This window comes from Myotis lucifugus, unplaced genomic scaffold (assembly GCF_000147115.1).
Source record: "Myotis lucifugus unplaced genomic scaffold, Myoluc2.0 scaffold_2665, whole genome shotgun sequence".
NCBI lineage: Eukaryota > Metazoa > Chordata > Mammalia > Chiroptera > Vespertilionidae > Myotis > Myotis lucifugus.
This window is the reverse complement of record NW_005873713.1, coordinates 10,574-18,136: the sequence shown is the minus strand read 5'-3', so window position 1 is coordinate 18,136 and position 7,563 is coordinate 10,574. Positions and strand designations below refer to the sequence as shown.

Here is a 7,563-nt window from a genome sequence, read left to right as displayed (position 1 = left end):
TGATGAAAAGAATCATTGATCAGCTGCCTCCTGCACGCCCCCCTCTTGGGGTTCGAGCCCACAGTCTAGGCATGTGCCCCTGACCAGAATTGAACCCCGGACCCTTCAGTCTACAGGCTGACGTTCTATCCACTGAGCCAAACCACCTAGGGTGACTGCCCATTTTAATCGGATTAGTTGGAGTTTTTGTGCTGCTGAGTTGTTGTTGTTATTGTTGTTGTTAATCCTCACCTGAGGATATTTTTTCAATTGTTTTTCAGAGAGAGTGGAAGGGAGGGGAAATGGGGAGAGAAAGAGAGAAATACCGATGTGAACAAGACACATCGACTGATTGCCTTCTGCATGCACCCCAAACAGGAATGGGGAGGGAACCTACAACCCAGGTATGTGCCCTTGACCAGGAATCCAATCCAAGACCCTTCGGTCCGTGGGCCGACACTCTAACCACTGAACAACCGGCGAGGGCTGTATGTTATATATTTTGGAGAGTAACACCTTAGATATGTGATTGCAGAATATTTCCTTCCATTTTATAGGTTGCCTTTTTATTTTGTTGATTGTTTCTTTTACTGTGCAGAAGCTTCTTACTTTAATGTAGTGTCATTGGTTATTTTTGTTTTTGTTTTTTTGCCTGACTTTAGGTGTCAGATCCAAAAAAATCATTGCTATTACTAATGGCAAGGAGCATATTCTCTATTTTTCTTCTAAGAGTTTTATGGTTTCAGGTGTTACATTTACATCTTTAATTGATTTTGAGTTAATGTTTGTGAGTGGTATGAGATAGAGGTCTAGTTTCACTTCTTTTGCATGTAAATATCCAATTTCCCAGCATTATTTACTAAAGAAAGTATTTTCCCTCCATTGAGTATTTGTGGCTTCCTATCAAATATTAGTTGACTCTGTAAGAGCTTTTGATTCTTTTCCACTAGTCTGTGTGTCTGTTTTTATGCCAGTATCATATGGCTTTGATTACTATACCCTTGTAATATAGTTTAAAATTAAGAAATGTGATGTGTCTGATGTTGTTTTTTTCCCAGGATTGTTTTGGCTATCAGTTCCATATGAATTTTAGGATTGTTTTTTCTTTTTTGTGAAAAATGCCTTGGAAATCTTTTTTTCTTTTTTTTTTTTAAATTGATTTGAGAGAGAAAAAGAGAGAGACATCTTTTGGTTTCCTCCTATACGTACCCTGGCTGGGATCAAACCTGAAACCCTTTTTGGTTTTCAGACACTCCAACCTACTGCCAGTGCATGCCTTGGAAATCTTGATAGGGATTGCATTGAATCTACTGATGGCTTTGGGTAGTGTGGACATTTTAACAATATTAATTCTTCTGATCCATGAACACGGGTTATCTTTCCATTTATTTAAGTTCTTTAATCAGTGTCTTTTAGTTTTCAGTGTATAAATCTTTCACCTACTTGGTTAAATTTATTCCTGTGTATTTTATTGGTTTTGATGCTATTGTAATTGGAATTGTTATTATTTCATTTTTAGATAATTTGTTGTTAGTACTACTAATTTTTGTATGTTAATTTTGTATCCTGCCACTTTACTGAATTCATTTATTAGTTCTAACACTTTTTTTGGTGGAGTCCTTAGGCCTTTCTATATAGAAAATCATGTCATCTGTAAAAAAGACAGTTTGACTTCCTTTCCACTTCTGATGCCTTTTATTTATTTTCTTGCCTGATTACTCTGGCTAGAACTTCCACTACTATGTTGAATAGTGGTGAGAGTGGGCACCCTTTTCTTAAGCCCAATATTAGAGAAAAAGCCTTCAACTTTGCACAGTTGAGTATGATGTTAGTTAGCTGTGGGCTTGTCATAGTTTGTCTGTATTATTGTGTTGAGATTTTTTTTGATCTTTATTATTGAGAGTATTGTAGATGTCCCTCCTCTTTTCCCCATTGCTCCTCCATCTGGTTCCTGTCCCACTTTAGGCCTTCACAGCACTATTGTCTGTGGCCATGGGCAATACATATGTGCATATAAGTTATTTGGTTAATCTCTTACTGCCCACCTCTCCCCTTCTCTCCAAGGTTCCTTAGTCTGTTGCATGCTTCTGTGCCTCTGGATCTATTTAGTTTGTCAGTTTATTTTGTTCCTTAGATTCCACGTATAAGTAAGATCATGTGATATTTGTCTTTCTCTGACTGGCTTATTTTGCTTAACATAATAACCTCTAGGTCTAGTTTGTTGAGAATTTTTATGACTAGAGATTGAATTTTCAAATACCTTTTCTGGATCTATTGAGTGATTGTACAGTGGGGCCTTGACTTATGAGTTTAATTTGTTCCGAGCTCGTTAAGGAGCTCGTTAACTCAAATTACTCTATCAACTCAATGCAAAAAGTCCGCCCAGAGACAGCTGGTATCTCAAAAAACTCGTTAGTCGGGACACTCGTAAATCAAGGCCCCACTGTATCTTTATAATTAACTAGAGGCCCAGTACACGAACTTTGTGCACAGGTAGGGTCCCTAGTGGCTGCTGGCTGCTGGCCGGGGTGCCTCCCTTCCCCTGGCCACCTGCCGCCTGGTCAAACTCCTGGTCAAACTCCCATTCAAGGGGACAATTTGCATATTAGGCTTTTATTATCTAGGATGTAATGAATCACATTTACTGTTTTGTGTAAGTTGCGTACCAGGGATGAATCATGGAATATAATCTTTTTATAATATGCTGTTGAATTTGGCCTGCTTATATTTTGTTGAGATTTTTTTTTTGCATCTATATTTATTAGGGATTTGCTTCTAGTTTTATGTAATGGCTTTATGTGGCTTGGTATCACAGTAATGATGGCCTTGTAAAATGAGTTTATGTGTTCCTTCCTCTTCAGTTGTTTTGGAAATGTTTGAGAAGGATTGGCCTTAATTCTTTTTTATTAAGTGTTTGGTAAATTTTACCCATCAATCCATCTGCTCCTGAACTTTTCTTTGTTGGAAGGTTTCTGATTATTCATTCAATCTTATAGTAATTGGTCAGATTTTCTATTTCTTCATGAGTCAGAGTTGGGAGGTTGTTTCTAGGATTTACCCAGTTCATCTAGGTAATCGGGTGTGATGATGTATAAATGTTCATAGTAGTTTCTTATGATCCTTTGTATTTCTGTGATATCAGTTATAATGTCTCCTCTTTTATTTATAATTTTATGCATTTGTGATCTCTCCACCTCTCCCTCTCTCTCTGGTTAGTTTATGTACAGTTTTGTCATCTATTCAAAGAACTATGTCTTGGTTTTGTCAATCTTATTATTTTTTCCCTATTTCATTTATTTCTGCTCTAATCTTTATTATTTTCTTACTTTTCCTAGTTCCTTGAGATGTAAAATTAATTTGTTTTAGTTGAGAACTTTTTCTTGATTTATGCATTTATTGCTATAAATTTTCCTCTTAGAACTGCTTTTGCTTCATTTCATAAGTTTTGGTATGTTGTAATTTCACCTTCATTTGTCTCAAGATACTTTTTATTTCCTACTTAATTGCTTCTTTGATACATTGATTGTTCAAGAATGTGTTGTTTAATTTCCAAATATTTGCCAACTTTCTCATTTTTCTCCTGTTACTGATTTCTAGTTTCATATGATTATGGCTAGAAAACAGTGTTGATATGGTTTTAGTCTTCTGAAATTTGCTAAGACTTACTCTGTGGCCTAACATATGTCTCTATCCTAGAAAATGTTCTGTTTATGCTTGAGAAGAATCATTATTCTGCTTTTGTTGGACAGAATGTTTGTAAACATCTGTTAGTTCTCTTTGGTCTATAATGCTGTTCAAATTCTCTGTTTCCTTATTTATTTTCTGTCTGGATGATCTATCCATGTTGAAAGTGGGGTATTAAAGTCCCCAATTATTAGTTTTGTTGTTTCTACCTCCTGATAGTTCTGTTAATATTTGTTTTATATATTTTGATGCTCTGATGTTGGGTGTATGAATATTTGTAATTTTTATATCTTCTTGATTGATTGACGCCATTATTATCTTTGTCTCTTTTGACCATTTTTAGCTTAAAATCCATTTTTTTTGTTATAAGTACAACTACCCCTTGCTTTCTTTTAATGACCATTTGTTTAAAATATCTTTCTGTACATCTTTACTCCATTCTGTGTGTGTCTATTGCCAAAGTGAGTTTTATGTTGGCAGCTTATTGTTGGATTTCGTGTTTTGTTTTGTTTTTAGTATTTTTATTGATTTCAGAGAGGAAGGGAGAGGGACAGATAGATAGAAACATCAATGATGAGGGAGAATCATCGATCGGTTGCCTCCTGCACTCTCCCCACTGGGGATCAAGCCAGCAACCCAGGCATGTGCACTTGGCCGGAATCGAACCTGGGATCCTTCAGTTCGCAGGCCGATGCTCTATCCACTGATCCAAACTGGCTAGGGCTGGATTTTGTGTTTTATCCATTCAGCCATTCTTTCTTTTGATTGGAGACTTACTCTATTTACATTTAAAGTAATTATTGTTAGGTAAAATCTTGCTATTGCCATGTTGTTAATTGTGTTCTGACAGTTTTGTATATCTTTTGTTTCTTGTTTCTTTATCTTTCTGTCTTCTTTGTGATTTGATGACTTTTTGTAGCAATATTTTTAGACACCTGAATCACAATATTTTGTGTAATTACTATAGGTTTTTCCTTATTTGTTACCTTGAGACTTACATAAAATGTAACACCCTTTAAGCTGATAACTTAATTTTGCTAACATATAAACTGGACATTTTTGCTCCCTCCCTCCCCTAGTATATTTTAGGTTATTGATGTTTCAATTTATATCAGTTTTATATTGTGTATTCAGGAACAAATTATTGTATTTATAGTTATTTTAAATATGTTTGTTTTTTAACTTTTAAACTCAAGTTGTCATTCAATTATTTAGCACCATTATAGTATTAGAAATTTGACTTTGACTGTATATTTACCATTACCAGTTAGTGTTACACTTAACATTCATACATTCTCATGATTTTAGTTAGCATCCTATTTCTGCTTGAGGAACTTACTTTAATATTTTTTGTAAGGCAGGTAGAGTGGTAATGGACTCCCTCAGCTTTTGTTTTTTGGGGAAAGCTTTTACTTCTCATTTTTTCTGAGAAGCAGCTTTGCCAGGTATAGTATTCTTAGCTGATAATTTTATTCTTTCAATATTTTAAATATATCACCTCATTCTCTACTGGTCTGCAGAGTTTCTGCCCATAGTCTTATTGGGGGTGTGGTGTCGAGGGGGAGGGTTGTATGTGATGTTTTACTCTTCTGCTTCTTTCAGTATCATTCTGTCTTTGACTTTTGACAATGTCATTATGATGTGTCTCTGTGTAGTGCTCTTTGGCATCCTTTGGGCCTCATGTCTCTGGATGTCCATGTCTCGCTTCAGGTTTCGGAAGTTTTCAGCCATTATTGCTTTACAAATGCTTTCTGTCCTTTCCTCTTTATCTTCCTTCCAGCATTTTCATAATGCATATATTGTTCCTTGGATGGTATCCTATGAGACCCATATGCTTTCTTCACTTTCACGTTTTCATTTTTTATTTTCCTCTGTGCTCCTCCTTCTAGTAAACTGATTCTTTCTTCTGCTTGACTGAGTCTGATGTTTAAACTCTCCAATGAATTCTTCAGGCCAGTCATATATTTCAACTTTAAAATTGCTGGGTATTTTTTTTAATATTGTTTTGTTGCTTAAAATATTACTAAGAGTAGTACATATGTCTCCTTTCCCCCCCCTTGATTGCTGGGTATTTTTTTAATAATTTTTAAATCTTTGTTGAAATTCTCATTTTGTTCATACATTATTTTGCTCATCTATGTATATAAAAGCTTAAGTGACCAAATGACTGAACAACTGAATGACTGGTCGACCAGTTGCTATGATGCACATTGACCACCAGGGGGTAGATGCTCAATGCAGGAGCTGCCCCCTGGTGGTCAGTGCGCTCCCACATTGGAAGCGCCGCTCAGCTGACCAATGGGCGCCAGATGCAGGGCTCACGGCTGGCTGCTGCAGCTTGGAGACCACAGCGAAGTGGCAGCGAGCCTACCAAGCGACTGCAGGCGCAGGGGGGCCTGGATGAGCAGGAGCAGCAGGCAGTCCAATCCCCACAGGCTACTTCAAGGGACCCACCAGGACATAAATCCCTGCACCAGGCCTCTAGTTTTATTTAACTGTCTGTGTTTTCTTGTAGTTCAGTAAATATTTGTAAGAGGATTATTCTGAATTCTTTGAAGACAGTTCATAAATTTCCTTTTCTTTAGGGTTAGTTATTGGAGCTTTATTACTTTCCTTTAGTGGTGTCATGTTGGCTCAGCTCTCTATTCCAGTGCCATTGTAAGCAGAGCTGTAGGTTGGGCTATGCAGCTACCCGGGTATTCTGGTTAGGCTACATGGCTTGGTAGACCTGGAGGCTGTTTTCAGCCCTACGCAGGGCTTCAAATTTGCTTCCCAAACTGGTCTGTGTAACAGATGCCACAGTTGATACGGCTTGCTGGCTGGGAACTTGAATAAGACAAAACTAAGCAACAACCTTCCGGGCCATATGGGGTCACCAGCTGGGTTTTGCAGATGAGCAGGATCACTGGTCGGGTGCTCTGCTTACGTACTACTGGCCTACTTAGCTTCCCAGGTGCTCTGGCCAGGTTTCTTGGTGAGGTGGGACTGGAAGCTGCACTCAGCAGTAGACAGCTAAGAATTGGCGTCCCTGTCTGAGTGGGCAGCATAACTGGCTCCCAAGCCAGCAAGGCTCGTAGTTTGAGGTCTTGAATCGGGCAAAACTGCATCGAGTTTCCTGGCCAGATGGGATCATGTCTTGTGTTCATATTCTTAAGAAACTGTCAAGTAATTTCCACTGGCAATGTATGAATGATCCAGTGTCTCTACATCCTCTTAAGCCAGTGGTTCCCAAACTTATTTGGCCTACCGCCCCCTTTCCAGAAAAAATATTACTCAGCACCCCCTGGAAATTAATTTTTTTAAAATTTTAATAGCAATTAAACAGAAAGATATATGTATTAATGTTTCTACCTTTTTCGTAAAATATAGTAAAGAAAGGTATAAATTAGAAACATTGAAGTTTGAAATTATGAAACTATTTATTGAACTCAGAATAGAAAGGTAATACAAAAAAAGTTAAAACAAATGCACCTGTGGCCATCACTGCCCCCCTGGATCGCTGCAGCGCCCACCAGGGGGCGGTAGCGCCCACTTTGGGAATCACTGTCTTAAGCACTTGGTGTTATCACAATTCTTCATACTAGCCATTCTAATAGATGAGTAGTGGTATTTCATTGTGGTCTTAATTTTGCAGTTTCATAGATTTTGCTCTTTACGTTTCCTTCTGTGTATCTTCAGTTTAATTTGCTTTTTTTTCTAGTTTCTTGAGATGGGAGCTTATATCATTGACTTGAGACCTTTATTCTTTTCTAATGTCAGTGCTTAGTGCTATGAATTTTTCTCTGTGTTGTTTTAGCTACATCACACACATTTTGATATATTGTATTTTCATTTTTATTCAGTTTAATGTGTTGTTGGTTGTTGTTGTTTTTTTTCGTTCTCTTGAGACTTTTCTCTGAC

General features: G+C 37.3%; 1 protein-coding gene across 1 annotated transcript in view; it reads left to right on the top strand.

The window, feature by feature from the left end:
• The first annotated feature begins 325 nt into the window (after nt 1-325).
• The window catches only part of LOC102428587 (kelch repeat and BTB domain-containing protein 3-like), a 17,329-nt gene continuing 10,091 nt past the window's right edge, over nt 326-7,563 (top strand). The window contains exon 1 of the mRNA XM_006108559.3: nt 326-383. The gene's annotated coding sequence lies outside the window, so the exon portion shown is untranslated. The remainder of the gene's footprint in view (nt 384-7,563) is intronic.